Consider the following 19574-nt stretch of genomic DNA (forward strand, 5'->3'; position numbering starts at 1 on the left):
GGAAAAGATTGCAGACTGCACCCCTCAGTCATCTAGTCCCCCAGCTGGGCCCTTCCGACACTGCCTATGGCAGGACCCGCAGAGATGAAAGTACCTGCCAGGGAAGGGAGGAGGAGAAAAATCAGGCAAGCTGGTGGAAAAACTTGTAGACTCGACACCTCAGCCGGCCATTCCCCCAGCTGGGCCGTTCCAATCCTGACTCTGGCAATTCCCGCAGGGTTGTAAGTACCTGCCAGGGAAGGGAGGAGGAGAAAAATCAGGCAAGCAGGTGGAAAAGCTTGCAGACTGCACCCCTCTGTCATCTAGTCCCCAAGCTGGGCCCTTTCGATACTGCCTATTGCAGGACCCGCAGAGATGAAAGTACCTGACAGGGAAGGGAGGAGGAAAAATATCAGGCAAGCAGGTGGAAAAACTTGCAGACTCGACACCTCAGCCGGCCAGTCCTCCAGCTGGGCCCTTCCGATACCGCCTATGGCAGGACCCGCAGAGATGAAAGTACCTTCCAGGGAAGGGAGAAGGGGAAAAATCAGGCAAGCGGTGGAAAAACTTGCAGACTCAATACCTAAGCCGGCTAGTCCCCCAGCTGGGCCCTTCCGATTCTGCCTATGGCAGGACCCGCAGAGATGAAAGTACCTGCCAGGGAAGGGAGGAGGAGAAAAATCAGGCAAGCAGGTGGAAAAACTTGTAGACTCGACACCTCAGCCGGCCAGTCCCCCAGCTGGTCCCTTCCAATCCTGACTCTGGCTATTCCCGCAGGGTTGTAAGTACCTGCCAGGGAAGGGAGGAGGTGAACAATCAGGCAGATAAGCTTGGAGACTACACCCCTCAGCTGGGCACTTCCAATCCTGCCTCTGGCAAGCTCCGCAGAGATATAAGTACCTGCCAGGGTAGGGAGGAGTAGAACAATCAGGCAAGCTGATGGACAAGCTTGCAGACTCCACCCCTAATTCGGGACCTTCCAATCCTGACTCTGGCAAACCCTACAGAGGTGTATGTACCTGCCAGGGAAGGGAGGAGGAGAATGATCAGGCAAGCAGGTGGACAAGCTTGCAGACTCCACACCTCAGCCGGGCCCTTCCAATCCTGCCTCTGGCAAGACCTGCAGAGATGTAAGTACCTGCCAGGGAAGGGAGGAGGTGAATGATCAGGCAAGCAGGTCGGCAATCTTGCAGACTCCAACTATCAGCCGGGCCTTTCCAATCCTGCCTCTGGAAAGACCCGCAGATATGTAAGTACCTGCCAGGGAATAGAGGGGGAGAACTATCAGGAAAGCAGTTGGACAAGCTTGCAGACTCCACCCCTCAGCCGGGCCCTTCCAATCCTGCCTCTGGCAAGCCCCGCAGAGATGTAAGTACCTGCCAGGGAATGGAGGAGGAGAAAAATCAGGCAAGATGGTGGATAAGCTTGCAGACTTCACCACTCAGCTGGGCAGTTCCAATCCTGCCTCTTGCAAACCTGGCATAGTTGTAAGCACCTGCCAGGGAAGGGAGGAGGAGAACAATAAGGGAAGCAGGTGGATAAGCTTGCAGACTCCACCCCTCAGCCGGCTAGTCCCCCAGCTGGGCCCTTCCAATACTGCCTCTGGCAGGACCCGCAGAGATGTAAGTACCTGCCAGGCAAGGGAGGAGGAGAAAAATCAGGCAAGCAGGTGGAAAAGCTTGCAGACACCACCTCTCAGCTGGGACCTTCCAATCCTGACTCTGGCAAACCCTGCAGAGGTGTAAGTACCTTCCAGGGAAGGGAGGAGGAGAAAAATCAGGCAAGCAGCTGGAAAAGCTTGCAGACTCCACCCCTCAGCTGGGCCCTTCCAATCCTGCCTCTGGCAAGCCCGGCATATTTGTAAGTACCTGCCAGGGAAGAGAGGAGTTTAACAATCAGGCAAGCAGGTGGACAAGCTTGCAGACTCCAACTCTCCCCTTCCAATCCTGCCTGTGGCAAGCCCCGCATAGTACCTGCCAGGGAAGGGAGGAGGAGAAAAATCAGGCAAGCAGGTGGAAAAGATTGCAGACTGCACCCCTCAGTCATCTAGTCCCCCAGCTGGGCCTTTCCGATACTGCTTATGGCAGGACCTGCAGAGATGAAAGTACCTGCCAGGGAAGGGAGGAGGAAAAATATCAGGCAAGCAGGTGGAAAAACTTGCAGACTCGACACCTCAGCTGGACAGTCCCCCAGCTGGGCCCTTCCAATCCTGACTCTGGCAATTCCCGCAAGGTTGTAAGTACCAGCCAGGGAAGGTAGGAGGTGAACAATCAGGCAGATAAGCTTGGAGACTACACCCCTCAGCTGGGCCCTTAAAATCCTGTCTCTGGCAAGCCCCGCAGAGATATAAGTACCTGCCAGGGTAGGGAGGAGTAGAACAATCAGGCAAGCTGATGGACAAGCTTGCAGACTCCACCCCTAAGCCGGGACTTTCCAATCCTGACTCTGGCAAACCCTACAGAGGTGTAAGTACCTGCCAGGGAAGGGAGGAGGAGAATGATCAGGCAAGCAGGTGGACAAGCTTGCAGACTCCACACCTCAGCCGGGCCCTTCCAATCCTGCCTCTGGCAAGACCTGCAGTGATGTAAGTACCTGCCAGGGAAGGGAGGAGGTGAATGATCAGGCAAGCAGGTCGGAAAGCTGGCAGACCCCAACTATCAGCTGGGCCCTTCCAATCCTGCCTCTGGAAAGACCCGCAGATATGTAAGTACCTGCCAGGGAATAGAGGGGGAGAACTATCAGGAAAGCAGGTGGACAAGCTTGCAGACTCCACCCCTCAGCCGGGCCCTTCCAATCCTGCCTCTGGCAAGCCCCGCAGAGATGTAAGTACCTGCCAGGGAAGGGAGGAGGAGAAAAATCAGGCAAGATGGTGGATAAGCTTGCAGACTCCACCCCTAAGCCGGGACCTTCCAATCCTGACTCTGGCAAACCCTACAGAGGTGTAAGTACCTGCCAGGGAAGGGTGGAGGAGAATGATCAGGCAAGCAGGTGGACAAGCTTGCAGACTCCACACCTCAGCCGGGCCCTTCCAATCCTGCCTCTGGCAAGACCTGCAGTGATGTAAGTACCTGCCAGGGAAGGGAGGAGGTGAATGATCAGGCAAGCAGGTCGGCAAGCTTGCAGACCCCAACTATCAGCCGGGCCCTTCCAATCCTGCCTCTGGAAAGACCCGCAGATATGTAAGTACCTGCCAGGGAATAGAGGGGGAGAACTATCAGGAAAGCATGTGGACAAGCTTGCAGACTCCACCCCTCAGCCGGGCGCTTCCAATCCTGCCTCTGGCAAGCCCCGCAGAGATGTAAGTACCTGCCAGGGAAGGGAGGAGGAGAAAAATCAGGCAAGATGGTGGATAAGCTTGCAGACTTCACCCCTCAGCTGGGCACTTCCAATCCTGCCTCTTGCAAACCTGGCATAGTTGTAAGCACCTGCCAGGGAAGGGAGGAGGAGAACAATCAGGGATGCAGGTGGATAAGCTTGCAGACTCCACCCCTCAGCCGGCTAGTCCCCCAGCTGGGCCCTTCCAATACTGCCTCTGGCAGGACCCGCAGAGATGTAAGTACCTGCCAGGCAAGGGAGGAGGAGAAAAATCAGGCAAGCAGGTGGAAAAGCTTGCAGACACTACCCCTCAGCTGGGCCCTTCCAATCCTGCCTCTGGCAAGCCCGGCATAGTTGTAAGTACCTGCCAGGGAAGGGAGGAGGAGAACGATCAGGAAAGCAGGTGGACAATCTTGCAGAATCCAACTCTCAGCTGGGCCCTTCCAATACTGCCTCTGGCAGGACCTGCAGAGATGTAAGTACCTGCCAGGGAAGGGAGGAGGAGAAAAATCAGGCAAGCAGGTGGAAAAGCTTGCAGACTCCACCCCTCAGCTGGGCGCTTCCAATCCTGCCTCTGGCAAGCCCGGCATAGTTGTAAGTACCTGCCAGGTTAGGGCGGAGAAGAACAATCCGGTAAGCTGGTGGACAAGCTTGCAGACTCCACCCCTCAGCTGGAACCTTCCAATCCTGACTCTGGCAAACCCTGCAGAGGTGTAAGTACCTGCCAGGGAAGGGAGGAGGAGAACGATCAGGCAAGCAGGTGGACAAGCTTGCAGACTCCACCCCTCAGCTGGGACCTTCCAATCCTGACTCTGGCAAACCCTGCAGAGGTGTAAGTAACTGCCAGGGAAGGGAGGAGGAGAACGATCAGGCAAGCAGGTGGACAAGCTTGCAGACTCCACCCCTCAGCCGGGCCCTTCCAATCCTGCATCTGGCAAGCCCCGTAGAGATGTAAGTACCTGCCAGGGAAGGGAGGAGGAGAAAAATCGGGAAAGCAGCTGGAAAAGCTTGCAGACTCCACCCTTCAGCTGGGCCTTTCCAATCCTGCCTCTGACAAGCCCGGCATATTTGTAAGTACCTGCCAGGGAAGAGAGGAGTTGAACGCACGCAAGCAGGTGGACAAGCTTGCAGACTCCACCCCTCAGCCGGGCCCTTCCAATCCTGCCTCTGGCAAGCCTCGCATAGTTGTAAGTTCCTGCCAGGGAAGGGAGGAGGAGAAAAATCAGGCAAGCAGGTGGAAAAGCTTGCAGACTGCATCCCTTAGTCGTCTAGTCCCCCAGCTGGGCCCTTCCGATACTGCTTATGGCTGGACCCGCAGAGATGAAAGTACCTGCCAGGGAAGGGGGAGGAGAAAAATCAGGCAAGCAGGTGGAAAAACTTGCAGACTCGACACCTCAGCCGGCCAGTCCCCCAGCTGGGCCCTTCCAATACTGACTCTGGCAAGCCCCACAGAGATATAAGTACCTGCCAGGGAAGGGAGGAGGAGAACGATCAGGCAAGTAGGTGGACAAGCTTGCAGGCTCCACCCCTCAGCCGGGCCCTTCCAATCCTGCATCTGGCAAGCCCCGCATAGTTGTAAGTACCTGCCAGGGAAGGGAGGAGGAAAAAAATCAGGAAAGCAGGTGGACAAGCTTGCAGACTCCACCCCTCAGCCGGGCCCTTCCAATCCTGCCTCTGGAATGACCCGCAGATATGTAAGTACCTGCCAGGGAATAGAGGGGGAGAACTATCAGGAAAGCAGGTGGACAAGCTTGCAGACTGCACCCCTCAGCCGGGACCTTCCAATCCTTCCTCTGGCAAGCCCCGCAGAGATGTAAGTACCTGCCAGGGAATGGAGGAGGAGAAAAATCAGGCAAGATGGTGGAAAAGCTTGCAGACTTCACCCCTCAGCTGCGCCCTTCCAATCCTGCCTCTGGCAAACCCGGCAGAGATGTAAGTACCTGCCAGGGAAGGGAGGAGGAGAAAAATCAGGCAAGCAGGTGGAAAAGCTTGCAGACTCCACCCCTCATCCGGCTAGTCCCCCAGCTCGGCACTTCCAATCCTGGCTCTGGCAAGACCCGCAGAGATGTATGTACCTGCCAGGGTAAAGAGGGGGAGAACTATCAGGAAAGCAGGTGGACAGGCTTGCAGACTCCACCCCTCAGCCGGGCCCTTCCAATCCTGTCTCTGGCATGCCCCGCAGAGATGTAAGTACCTGCCAGGGAAGGGAGGAGGAGAAAAATCAGGCAAGATGGTGGAAAAGCTTGCAGACTTCACCCCTCAGCTGGGCCCTTCCAATCCTGTCTCTGGCAAACCCGGCAGAGATGTAAGTACCTGCCAGGGAAGGGAGGAGTAGAACAATCAGGCAAGCTGATGGACAAGCTTGCATACTCCACCCCTCAGCCGGGCCCATCCAATCCTGTCTCTGGCAAGCCCCGCAGAGATGTAAGTACCTGCCAGGGAAGGGAGGAGGAGAAAAATCAGGCAAGCAGGTGGAAAAACTTGCAGACTCGACACCTCAGCCGGCCAGTCCCCCAGCTGGGCCCTTCCAATCCTGACTCTGGCAAGCCCTGCGGAGATGTCGGTACCTGCCAGGGAAGGGAGGAGGAGAAAAATCAGGCAAGCAGGTGGGAAAAGCTTGCAGACTGCACCCCTCAGTCGTCTAGTCCCCCAGCTTTGCCCTTCCAATACTGCCTATAGCAGGACCCGCAGAGATGAAAGTACCTGCCAGAGAAGGGAGGAGGAGAAAAATCAGGCAAGCAGGTGGAAAAGCTTGCAGACAGGACCCCTCATTCGTCAAGTCCCCCAGCTGTGCCCGTCAGATACTGCCTAGTTGTAAGTACCTGCCAGGGTAGGGAGGAGAAGAACAATCAGGTAAGCTGGTGGACAAGCTTGCAGACTCCACCCCTCAGCTGGGACCTTCCAATCCTGACTCTGGCAAACCCTGCAGAGGTGTAAGTACCTGCCAGGGAAGGGAGGAGGAGAACGATCAGGCAAGCAGTTGGACAAGCTTGCAGACTCCACCCCTCAGCCGGGCCCTTCCAATCCTGCATCTGGCAAGCCCGGCATATTTGTAAGTACCATCCAGGGAAGGGAGGAGGAGAAAAATCAGGAAAGCAGATGGAAAAACTTGCAGACTCAGCACCTCAGCCGGCCAGTCCCCCAGCTGGGCCCTTCCAATCCTGATTCTGGCAATCCCCGCAGGGTTGTAAGTACCTGCCAGGGATGGGAGGAGGAGAACAATCAGGCGGATAAGCTTGGATACTACAACCCTCAGCTGGGCCCTTCCAATCCTGTCTCTGGCAATCCCCCCAGAGATATAAGTACCTGCCAGGGTAGGGAGGAGTAGAACAATCAGGCAAGCTGGTGGACAAGCTTGCAGACACCACCTCTCAGCTGGGACTTTCCAATTCTGACTCTGGCAAACCCTGCAGAGGTGTAAGTACCTGCCAGGGAAGGGAGGAGGAGAACAATCAGGCAAGCAGGTGGAAAAGCTTGCAGACTCCACCCCTCAGCTGGGCCCTTCCAATCCTGCCTCTGGCAAGCCCGGCATATTTGTAAGTACCTGCCAGGGAAGTGAGGAGGAGAACAATCAGGAAAGCAGGTGGACAAGCTTGCAGACTCCAACTCTCAGCTGGGCGCTTCCAATCCTGCCTCTGGCAAGCCCCGCATAGTTGTAAGTACCTACCAGGGAAGGGAGGAGGAGAAAAATCAGGCAAGCAGGTGGACAAGCTTGAAGACTCCACCCCTCAGCCGGGCCCTTTCAATCCTGCCTCTGGCAAGCCGCGCAGAGATGTAAGTACCTTGCCAGGGAAGGAAGGAGGAGAAAAATCAGGCAAGCATGTGGAAAAGCTTGCAGACTCCACCCCTAAGCTGGGCCCTTCCAATACTGCCTCTGGCAGGACCCGCAGAGATGTAAGTACCTGCCAGGGAATGAAGGAGGAGAAAAATCAGGCAAGCATGTGGAAAAGCTTGCAGACTCCACCCCTCAGCCGGCCAGTCCCCCAGCTGGGCGCTTCCAATCCTAACTCTGGCAAGCCACGCGGGGTTGTAAGTACCTGCCAGGAAATGGAGGAGGAGAACAATCAGGCAAACAGGTTGATAAGCTTGGAGACTCCACCTCTCAGCCCGTCCCTTCCAATACTGCCTGTGGCAAGCCCAGCATAGTTGTAAGTACCTGCCAGGGAAGGGAGGAGGATAAAAATCAGGCAAGCAGGTGGAAAAGCTTGCAGACTGCACCCCTCAGTCATCTATTCCCCACCCCTATAGCAGGACCCGCAGAGTCCAGACTTGACTCCACCCCTATAGCAGGAACCGCAGAGTCCAGACTTGACTCCACCCCTAAGCTGGGCCCTTCCAATACTGCCTATGGCAGGACCCGCAGAGATGAAAGTACCTGCCAAGGAAGGGAGGAGGAGAAAAATCGGGCAAGCAGGTGGAAAAACTTGCAGACTCAACACCTCAGTCGGCCAGTCCCCCCAGTTGGGCCCTTCCAATCCTGCCTCTGGCAAGCCCCGCAGAGAGAATGATCAGGCAAGCACGTGGGCAAGCTTGCAGACTCCAACCATCAGCCAGGCCCTTCTAATTCTGCCTCTGGCAAGCCCCGCAGTGATGTAAGTACCTGCCAGGGAAGGGAGGTGGAGAAAAATCACGCAAGCAGGTGGAAAAGCTTGCAGACTCCAACTCTCAGCAGGGCCCTTCCAATCCTGCCTCTGGCAAGCCCGGCATATTTGTAAGTACCAGCCAGGGAAGAGAGGAGGAGAACAATCAGGAAAGCAGGTGGACGAGCTTGCAGACTCCAACTCTCAGCTGGGCGCTTCCAATCCTGCCTCTGGCAAGCCCCGCATAGTTGTAAGTACCTGCCAGGGAAGGGAGGAGGAGAAAAATCAGGCAAGCAGGTGGACAAGCTTGCAGACTCCACCCCTAAGCTGGGCCCTTCCAATACTGCCTCTGGCAGGACCCGCAGAGATGTAAGTAGCTGCCAGGGAAGAGAGGATTAGAAAAATCAGGCAAGCAGGTGGAAAAGTTTGCAGACTCCACCCCTCAGAAGTCTAGTCCCCCAGCTGGGCCCTTCCACTACTGCCTATGGCAGGACCCGCAGAGATAAAAGTACCTGCCAGGGAAGGGAGAAGGAGAAAAATCAGGCAAGCAGGTGGAAAAACTTGCAGACTCAACACCTCAGCCGGCCAGTCCCCCAGCTGGGCCCTTCCAATCCTGATTCTGGCAATCCCCGCAGGGTTGTAAGTACCTGCCAGGGATGGGAGGAGGAGAACAATCAGGCGGATAAGCTTGGAGACTACAACCCTCAGCTGGGCCCTTCCAATCCTGTCTCTGGCAATCCCCGCAGAGATGTAAGTACGTGCCAGGGACGGGAGGAGGAGAACGATCAGGCAAGCAGGTGGGCACACTTGCAGACTCCAACCATCAGCCGGGCCCTTCCAATCCTGCCTCTGGACAGCCCCGCAGAGATGTAAGTACCTGCCAGGGAAGGGAGGAGGAGAACGATCAGGAAAGCAGGTGGACAAGCTTGCAGACTCCACCCCTCAGACGGGCCCATCCAATCCTGCCTCTGGGAAGCCCCGCAGAGTTGTAAGTACCTGCCAGGGAAGGGTGGAAGAGAACGATCAGGAAAGCAGGTGGACAAGCTTGCAGACTCCACCCCTCAGCCGGGACCTTCCAATCCTTCCTCTGGCAAGCCCCGCAGAGATGTAAGCACCTGCCAGGGAAGGGAGGCGGAGAACGATCAGGCAAGCAAGTGGGCAAGCTTGCAGACTCCAACCATCAGCCAGGCCCTTCCAATCCTGCCTCTGGCAAGCCCCGCAGAGATGTAAGTACCTGCCAGGGAAGGGAGGAAGAGAACAATCAGGAAAGCAGGTGGAAAAGTTTGCAGATTCCACCCCTCAGCCCTCACCCCTCACCCCTCACCCCTCACCCCTCACACCTCAGAAGTCTAGTCCCCCAGCTGGTCCCTTCCACTACTGCCTATGGCAGGACCCGCAGAGATAAAAGTACCTGCCAGGGAAGGGAGAAGGAGAAAAATCAGGCAAGCAGGTGGAAAAACTTGCAGACTCAACACCTCAGCCTGCCAGTCCCCCAGCTGGGCCCTTCCAATCCTGATTCTGACAATCCCCGCAGTGTTGTAAGCACCTGCCAGGAAAGGGAGGAGGAGAACAATCAGGCGGATAAGCTTGGAGACTACACCCCTCAGCTGGGCCCTTCCAATCCTACCTCTGTCAAGCCCCGCAGAGATGTAAGTACCTGCCAGGGTAGGGAGGAGTAGAACAATCAGGAAAGCAGGTGGACAAGCTTGCAGACTCCACCCCTCAGCCGGGCCCTTCCAATCCTGCCTCTGGCAAGCCCCGCAGAGATGTAAGTACCTGCCTGGGAAGGGAGGAGGAGAAAAATCAGGCAAGCAGGTGGAAAATCTTGCAGACTCCACCTATCAGCCGGCCAGTCCCCCAGCTGGGCCCTTCCAATCCTAACTCTGGCAAGCCCTGCAGGGTTGTAAGTGCCTTCCAGGAAAAGGGGGAGGAGAACAATCAGGCGGATAAGCTTGGAGACTACACCCCTCAGCTGGGCCCTTCCAATCCTACCTCTGGCAAGCCCCGCAGAGATGTAAGTACCTGCCAGGGTAGGGAGGAGTAGAACAATCAGGCAAGCAGGTTGACAAGCTTCCAGACTCCACCCCTCAGCCGGGCCCTTCCAATTCTGCCTCTGGCAAGACCCGCAGAGATGTAAGTACCTGCCAGGGAAGGGAGGAGGAGAACGACCAGGCAAGCAGGTTGGCAAGCTTGCAGACGCCAACCATCAGCCGGGCCCTTCCAATCCTGCCACTGGCAAGCCCCGCACAGATGTAAGTACCTGCCAGGGAATAGAGGGGGAGAACTATCAGGAAAGCAGGTGGAAAAGCTTGCAGACTCCACCCCTCAGCCGGGCCCTTCCAATCCTTCCTCTGGCAAGCCCCGCAGAGATGTAAGTACCTGCCCAGGAAGGGAGGAGGAGAAAAATCAGGCAAGATGGTGGAAAAGCTTGCAGGCTTCACCCCTCAGCTGCGCCCTTCCAATCCTGCCTCTGGCAAACCCGGCAGAGATGTAAGTACCTGCCAGGGAAGGGAGGAGGAGAAAAATCAGGCAAGCAGTTGGAAAAGCTTGCAGACTCCACCCCTCATCCGGCTAGTCCCCCAGCTGGGCACTTCCAATCCTGGCTCTGGCAAGTCCCGCAGAGATGTAAGTACCTGCCAGGGAAAAGAGGGGGAGAACTATCAGGAAAGCAGGTGGACAAGCTTGCAGACTCCACCCCTCAGCCGGGCCCTTCCAATCCTGTCTCTGGCATGCCCCGCAGAGATGTAAGTACCTGCCAGGGAAGGGAGGAGGAGAAAAATCAGGCAAGCAGCTGGAAAAGCTTGCAGACTCCACCCCTCATCCAGCTAGTCCCCCAGCTGGGCCTTTCCAATACTGCCTCTGGCAAGACCCGCAGAGATATAAGTACCTGCCAGGGAAGGGAGGAGGAGAAAAATCATGCAAGCAGCTGGAAAAGATTGCAGACTCCACCCCTCAGCTGGGCCCTTCCAATCCTGCCTCTGACAAGCCCGGCATAGTTGTAAGTACCTGCCAGGGTAGGGAGGAGAAGAACAATCAGGCAAGCTGGTGGACAAGCTTGCAGAGTCCACCCCTCAGCTGGGACCTTCCAATCCTGACTCTGGCAAACCCTGCAGAGGTGTAAGTACCTGCCAGGGAAGGGAGGAGGAGAAAAATCAGGCAAGCAGCTGGAAAAGCTTGCAGACTCCACCCCTCAGCTGGGCCCTTCCAATCCTGCCTCTGGCAAGCCCGGCATATTTGTAAGTACCTGCCAGGGAAGAGAGGAGTTGAACAATCAGGCAAGCAGGTGGACAAGCTTGCAGACTCCAACTCTCAGCTGGGCCCTTCCAATCCTGCCTCTGGCAAGCCACGCATAGTTGTAAGTACCTGCCAGGGAAGGGAGGAGGAGAAAAATCAGGCAAGCAGGTGGAAAAGCTTGCAGACTGCACCCCTCTGTCGTCTAGTCCCCCAGCTGGGCCCTTCCGATACTGCCTATGGCAGGACCCGCAGAGATGAAAGTACCTGCCAGGGAAGGGAGGAGGAGAAAAATCAGGCAAGCAGGTGGAAAAACTTGCTGACTCGACACCTCAGCCGGCCAGTCCCCCAGCTGGGCCCTTCCAATCCTGACTCTGGAAATTCCCGCAGGGTTGTAAGTACCTGCCAGGAAAGGGAGGAGGAGAACAATCAGGCAGATAAGGTTGGAGACTACACCCCTCAGCTTGGCCCTTCCAATCCTGTCTCTGGCAAGCCCCGCAGAGATATTAGTTCCTGCCAGGGTTGGGAGGAGTAGAACAATCAGGCAAGCTGATGGACAAGCTTGCAGACTCCAACCCTCAGCCGGGACTTTCCAATCCTGACTCTGGCAAACCCTGCAGAGGTGTAAGTACCTGCCAGGGAAGGGAGGAGGACAACGATCAGGCAAGCAGGTGGGAAAGCTTGCAGACTCCAACCATAAGCCGGGCCCTTCCAATCCTGCCTCTGGAAAGCCCCGCAGATATGTAAGTACCTGCCAGGGAAAGGAGGGGGAGAACTATCAGGAAAGCAGGTGGACAAGCTTGCAGTCTCCACCCCACAGCCGGGCCCTTCCAATCCTGACACTGGCTAGCCCAGCAGAGATGTAAGTACCTTCCAGGGAAGCGAGGAGGAGAAAAATCAGGCAAGATGGTGGAAAAGCTTGCAGACTTCACCCCTCAGCTGGGCCCTTCCAATCCTGCCTCTGGCAAACCTGGCAGACATGTAAGTACCTGCCAGGGAAGGGAGGTGGAGAAAAATCAGGCAAGCAGGTGGAAAAGCTTGCAGACTCCACCCCTTATCCGGCTAGTCCCCCAGCTGGGCCTTTCCAATACTGCCTCTGGCAAGACCCGCAGATATGTAAGTACCTGCCAGGGAAGGGAGGAGGAGAAAAATCAGGCAAGCTGGTGGAAAAGCTTGCAGACACCACCCCTCAGCTGGGCCCATCCAATCCTGCCTCTGGCAAGCCCGGCATAGTTGTAAGTACCTGCCAGGGAAGGGAGGAGGAGAAAAATCAGGCAAGCAGGTGGAAAAGCTTGCAGACTGCACCCCTCAGTCGTCTAGTCCCCCAGCTGGTCCCTTCCGATACTGCCTATGGCAGGACCCGCAGAGATGAAAGTACCTGCCAGGGAAGGGAGGAGGAGAAAAATCAGGCAAGCAGGTGGAAAAACTTGCAGACTCGACACCTCAGCCGGCCAGTCCCCCAGCTGGGCCCTTCCAATCCTGACTCTGGCAATTCCCGCAGGGTTGTAAGTACCTGCCAGGAAAGGGAGGAGGAGAACAATCAGGCAGATAAGGTTGGAGACTACACCCCTCAGCTTGGCCCTTCCAATCCTGTCTCTGGCAAGCCCCGCAGAGATATTAGTTCCTGCCAGGGTAGGGAGGAGTAGAACAATCAGGCAAGCTGATGGACAAGCTTGCAGACTCCAACCCTCAGCCGGGACCTTCCAATCCTGACTCTGGCAAACCCTACAGAGGTGTAAGTACCTGCCAGGGAAGGGAGGAGGAGAACGATCAGGCAAGCAGGTGGGAAAGCTTGCTGACTCCAACTATCTGCCGGGCCCTTCCAATGCTGCCTCTGGAAAGCCCCGCAGAGATGTAAGTACCTGCCAGGGAAGGGAGGAGGAGAACGATCAGGAAAGCAGGTGGACAAGCTTGCAGACTCCAACTCTCAGCTGGGCCCTTCCAATACTGCCTCTGGCAGGACCTGCAGATATGTAAGTACCTGCCAGGGAATGAAGGAGGAGAAAAATCAGGCAAGCATGTGGAAAAGCTTGCAGACTCCACCCCTCAGCTGGGCCCTTCCAATCCTGCCTCTGGCAAGCCCGGCATATTTGTAAGTACCTGCCAGGGAAGGGAGGAGGAGAAAAATCAGGCAAGCATGTAAAAAAGCTTGCAGACTCCACCTCTCAGCTGGGCCCTTCCAATCCTACCTCTGGCAAGCCCAGCATGGTTGTAAGTACCTGCCAGGGTAGGGAGGAGAAGAACAATCAGGCAGTCTGGTGGACAAGCTTGCAGACTCCACCCCTCAGCCTGGCCCTTCCAATCCTGCATCTGGCAAGCCCCGCAGAGATGTAAGTACCTGCCAGGGAAGGGAGGAGGAGAAAAATCAGGCAAGCAGCTGGAAAAGCTTGCAGACTCCACCCCTCTGCTGGGCACTTCCAATCCTGCCTCTGGCAAGCCCGGCATATTTGAAAGTACCTGCCAGGGAAGAGAGGAGTTGAACAATCAGGCAAGCAGGTGGACAAGCTTGCAGACTCCAACTCTCAGCTGGGCCCGTCCAATCCTGCCTCTGGCAAGCCCGGCATAGTTGTAAGTACCTGCCAGTGAAGGGAGGAGGAGAAAAATCAGGCAAGCAGGTGGAAAATCTTGCAGACTGCACCACTCAGTGGTCTAATCTCCCAGCTGGGACCTTCCGATACTGCCTATGGCAGGACCCGCAGCGATGAAAGTACCTGCCAGGGAAGGGAGGAGGAGTAAAATCAGGCAAGCAGGTGGAAAAACTTGCAGACTCGACACCTCAGCTGGCCAGTCCCCCATCTGGGCCCATCCAATCCTGACTCTGGCAATTCCCGCACGGTTGTAAGTACCTGCCAGGGAAGGGTGGAGGAGAACAATCAGGCAGATAAGCTTGGAGACTACACCCCTCAGCTGGGCGCTTCCAATCCTGTGTCTGGCAAGCCCCGCAGAGATATAAGTACCTGCCAAGGTAGGGAGGAGTAGAACAATCAGGCAAGCTGATGGACAAGCTTGCAGACTCCACCCCTCAGCCGGGACCTTCCAATCCTGCCTCTGGCAAACCCTGCAGAGGTGTAAGTACTTGCCAGGGAAGGGAGGAGGAGAATGATCAGGCAAGCAGGTGGACAAGCTTGCAGACTCCACACCACAGCTGGGCCCTTCCAATCCTGCCTCTGGCAAGCCCTGCAGAGATGTAAGTACCTGCCAGGGAAGGGAGGAGGTGAATGATCAGGCAAGCATGTCGGCAAGCTTGCAGACTCCAACTATAAGCCGGGACCTTCCAATCCTGCCTCTGGAAAGACCCGCAGATATGTAAGTACCTGCCAGGGAATAGAGGGTGAGAACTATCAGGAAAGCAGGTGGACAAGCTTGCAGACTCCACCCCTCAGCCGGGCCCTTCCAATCCTGCCTGTGGCAAGCCCCGCAGAGATGTAAGTACCAGCCAGGGAAGGGAGGAGGAGAAAAATCAGGCAAGCAGGTAGAAAAGCTTGCAGACTGCACCCCTCAGTCGTCTAGTCCCCCAGCTGGGACCTTCCGATACTGCCTATGGCAGGACCCGCAGAGATGAATGTACCTGCCAGGGATGGGAGGAGGAGAAAAATCAGGCAAGCAGGTGGAAAAACTTGCAGACTCGACACCTCAGCCGGCCAGTCCCCCAGCTGGGCCCATCCATTCCTGACTCTGGCAATTCCCGCAGGGTTGTAAGTACCTGCCAGGGAAGGGAGGAGGAGAACAATCAGGCAGATAAGCTTGGAGACTACACCCCTCAGCTGGGCCCATCCAATCCTGTTTCCCGCAAGCCCCGCAGAGATATAAGTACCTGCCATGGTAGGGAGGAGTAGAACAATCAGGCAAGCTGATGGACAAGCTTGCAGACTCCACCCCTCAGCCGGGACCTTCCAATGCTGACTCTGGCAAACCCTGCAGAGGTGTAAGTACCTGCCAGGGAAGGGAGGAGGAGAATGATCAGGCAAGCAGGTGGACAAGCTCGCAGACTCCACACCTCAGCTGGGCCCTTCCAATCCTGCCTCTGGCAAGCCCTGAAGTGATGTAAGTACCTGCCAGGGAAGGGAGGAGGTGAGTGATCAGGCAAGCAGGTCGGCAAGCTTGCAGACTCCAACTATCAGCCGGGCCCTTCCAATCCTGCCTCTGGAAAGACCCGCAGATATGTAAGTACCTGCCAGGGAATAGAGGAGGAGAACTATCAGGAAAGCAGGTGGACAAGCTTGCAGACTCCACCCCTCAGCCGGGCCCTTCCAATCCTTCCTCTGGCAAGCCCCGCAGAGATGTAAGTACCTGCCAGGAAAGGGAGGAGGAGAAAAATCAGGCAAGATGGTGGAAAAGCTTGCAGACTTCACCCCTCAGCTGGGCCCTTCCAATCCTGCCTCTGGCAAACCCGGCAGAGATGTAAGTACCTGCCAGGGAAGGGAGGAGGTGAAAAATCAGGCAAGCAGGTGGAAAAGCTTGCAGACTCCACCCCTCATCCGGCTAGTCCCCCAGCAGGGCACTTCCAATCCTGGCTCTGGCAAGACCCGCAGAGATGTAAGTACCTGCCAGGGAAAAGAGGGGGAGAACTATCAGGAAAGCAGGTGGACAAGCTTGCAGACTCCACCCCTCAGCCGGGCATGTCCAATCATCTCTCTGGCATGCCCCGCAGAGAGGTAAGTACCTGCCAGGGAAGGGAGGAGGAGAAAAATCAGGCAAGATGGTGGAAAAGCTTGCAGACTTCACCCCTCACCTGGGCCCTTCCAATCCTGTCTCTGGCAAACCCGGCAGATTTGTAAGTACCTGCCAGGGAAGGGAGGAGTTGAACAATCAGGCAAGCTGATGGACAAGCTTTCAGACTCCACACCTCCCCTGAGCCCTTCCAATCCTGCCTCTGGCAAGCCCTGCAGAGATGTAAGTACCTGCCAGGGAAGGAAGGAGGAGAACAATCAGGGATGCATGTGGACAATCTTGCAGACTCCAACTCTTAGCTGGGCCCTTCCAATCCTGCCTCTGGCAAGCCCGGCATAGTTGTAAGTACCTGCCAGGAAAGGGAGGAGGAGAACAATCAGGCAAGCTGGTGGACAAGCTTGCAGTCTCCACCCCTCAGCTGGGCCCTTCCAATCCTGTCTCTGACAAGCCACGCAGAGATATAATTACCTGCCAGGGAAGAGAGGAGTAGAAAAATCAGGCAAGCAGGTGCAAAAGCTTGCAGACTCCACCCCTCAGCCGGCTAGTCCCCCAGCTGGGATCTTCCAATACTGCCTCTGGCAGGACCCGCAGAGATGTAAGTACCTGCCAGGGAAGGGAGGAGGAGAAAAATCAGGCAAGCAGGTGGAAAAGCTTGCAGTCTCCACCCCTCAGCTGGGACCTTCCAATCCAGCCTCTGGCAAGTCCGGCATAGTTGTAAGTACCCGCCAGGGAAGGGAGGAGCAGAACAATCAGGGAAGCAGGTGGACAAGCTAGCAGACTCGATCTCTCAGCTGGACACATCCAATCCTGCCTCTGGCAAGTCTGGCATAGTTGTAAGTACCTGCCAGGGAAGGGAGGAGGAGAAAAATCAGGCAAGCAGGCGGACAAGTTTGCATACTCCACCGCTCAGCTGGGCCCTTCCAATCCTGTCTCTGGCAAGCCCTGCAGAGATATAAGTACCTGACAGGGAAGAGAGGAGGAGAAAAATCAGTCAAGCAGGTGGAAAAGCTTGCAGACTCCACCCCTCATCCGGCTCGTCCCCCAGCTGGGCCCTTCCAATACTACCTCTGGCAAGACCCGCAGAGATGTAAGTACCTGCCAGGGAAGGGAGGAGGAGAAAAATCAGGCAAGCAGGTGGAAAAGTTGCAGACACCACCCCACAGCTGGGCCCTTCCAATCCTGCCTTTGGCAAGCCCGGCATAGTTGTAAGTACCTGCCAGGGAAGGGAGGAGGAGAATGATCAGGGAAGCAGGTGGACAAGCTAGCAGGCTCGAACTCTCAGCTGGGCCCTTCCAATCCTGCCTCTGGCAAGCCCGGCATAGTTGTAAGTACCTACCCGGGTAGGGAGGAGAGGAACAATCAGGCAAGCTGGTGGACAAGCTTGCAGACTCCACCCCTCAGCTGGGAACTTCCAATCCTGACTCTGGCAAACCCTGCAGTGGTGTAAGTACCTGCCAGGGAAGGGAGGAGGAGAACGATCAGGCAAGCAGTTGGACAAGCTTGCAGACTCCACCCCTCAGACGGGCCCTTCCAATCCTGCATCTGGCAAGCCCCGCAGAGATGTAAGTACCTGCCAGGGAAGGGAGGAGGAGAAAAATCAGGCAAGGAGCTGGAAAAGCTTGCAGACTCCACCCCTCAGCTGGGCCCTTACAATCCTGCCTCTGGCAAGCCGGGCATATTTGTAAGTACCTGCCAGGGAAGAGAGGAATTGAACAATCAGGCAAGCAGGTGGACAAGCTTGCAGATTCCAACTCTCAGCTGGGCCCTTCCAATCCTGACTCTGGCAAGCCCCGCATAGTTGTAAGTACCTGCCAGGGAAGGGAGGAGGAGAAAAATCAGGCAAGCAGGTGGAAAAGCTTGCAGACTGCACCCCTCAGTCTTCTAGTTCCCCAGCTGGGCCCTTCAAATGCTGACTATGGAAATCCCCGCAGGGTTTTAAGTACCTGCCAGGGAAGGGAGGAGGAGAACAATCATGCGGATAAGCTTGGAGAATACACCCCTCAGCTGGGCCCTTCCAATCCTGCCTCTGGCAAGCCCGGCATATTTGTAAGTACCTGCCAGGGAAGAGAGGAATTGAACAATCAGGCAAGCATGTGGACAAGCTTGCAGACTCCACCCTTCAGCCGGGCCCTTCCAATCCTGCATCTGGCAAGCCCCGCAGAGATATAAGTACCTGCCAGGGAAGGGAGGAGAAGAAAAATCAGGCAAGCAGCTGGAAAAGCTTGCAGACTCCACCCCTCAGCCGGGCCCTTCCAATCCTGCCTCTGGCAAGCCCTGCATATTTGTAAGCACCTGCCAGGGAAGGGAGGAGGAGAAAAATCAGGCAAGCAGGTGGACAAGCTTGCAGACTCCAACTCTCAGCTGGGCCCTTCCAGTCCTGCTTCTGGCAAGCCCCGCATAGTTGTAAGTACCTGCCATGTAAGGGAGGAGGAGAAAAATCAGGCAAGCAGGTGGAAAAGCTTGCAGACTCCACCCCTCAGCTGGGCCCTACCAATCCTGCCTCTGGCAAGCCCGTCATAGTTGTAAGTACCTGCCAGGGTAGGGAGGAAAAGAACAATCATGCAAGCTGGTGGACAAGCTTGCAGACTCCACCCCTCAGCTGGGACAATCCAATCCTGACTCTGGCAAACCCTGCAGAGGTGTAATTACCTGCCAGGGAAGGGAGGAGGAGAACGATAAGGCAAGCAGGTGGACAAGCTTGCAGACTCCACCCCTCAGCCGGGCCCTTCCAATCCTGCATCTGGCAAGCCCCGCAGAGTTGTAAGTACCTGCCAGGGAATGGAGGAGGAGAAAAATCAGGCAAGCAAGTGGAAAAGCTTGCAGACTCCACCCCTCAGCTGGGCCCTTTCAGTCCTCCCTCTGGCAAGCCCGGCATAGTTGTAACTACCTGCCAGTGAAGGGAGGAGAAGAAAAATCAGGAAAGCATGTAAAAAGGCTTGCAGACTCCACCTCTCAGCTGGGCCCTTCCAATCCTGCCTGTGGCAAGCCCCGCAGAGATGTAAGTACCTGCCAGGGAAGGGAGGAGGAGAAAAATCAGGCAAGCAGCTGGAAAAGCTTGCAGACTCCACCGCACACCTGGGCCTTTCCAATCCTGCCTCTGGCAAGCCCGGCATATTTGTAAGTACCTGCCAGGGAAGACAGGAGTTGAACAATCAGGCAAGCAGGTTGACAAGCTTGCAGACTCCAACTCTCTGCTGGGCCCTTCCAATCCTGCCTCTGGCAAGCCCGGCAGAGATGTAAGTACCTGCCAGGGAAGGGTAGAGGAGAACAATCTGGCAGATAAGCTTGGAGACTACACCCCTCAGCTGGGCCCTTCCAATCCTGTCTCTGGCAAGCCCCGCAGAGATGTAAGTACCTGCCAGGGTTGGGAGGAGTAGAACAATCAGGCAAGCTGATGGACAAGCTTTCAGACTCCACCCCTCAGCCGGGCCCTTCCAATCCTGCCTCTGGCAAGACCTGCAGAGATGTAAGTACCTTCCAGGGAATGGAGGAGGAGAAAAATCAGGCAAGCAGCTGGAAAAGCTTGCAGACTCCACCCCTCAGCTGGGCCCTTCCAATCCTGCCTTTGGCAAGCCCGGCATATTTGTAAGTACCTGCCAGGGAAGGGAGGAGGAGAAAAATCAGGCAAGCAGGTGGAAAAACTTGCAGACTCGACACCTCAGCTGGCCAGTCCCCCAGCTGGGCCCTTCCAATACTGCCTCTGGCAAACCCGGCAGAGATGTAAGTACCTGCCAGGGAAGGGAGGAGGAGAAAAATCAGGCTAGCAGGTGGAAAAGCTTGCATACTGCACCCCTCAGT

The sequence above is a fragment of the Tiliqua scincoides genome, chromosome 3 (assembly GCF_035046505.1).
Source record: "Tiliqua scincoides isolate rTilSci1 chromosome 3, rTilSci1.hap2, whole genome shotgun sequence".
Lineage (NCBI taxonomy): Eukaryota > Metazoa > Chordata > Lepidosauria > Squamata > Scincidae > Tiliqua > Tiliqua scincoides.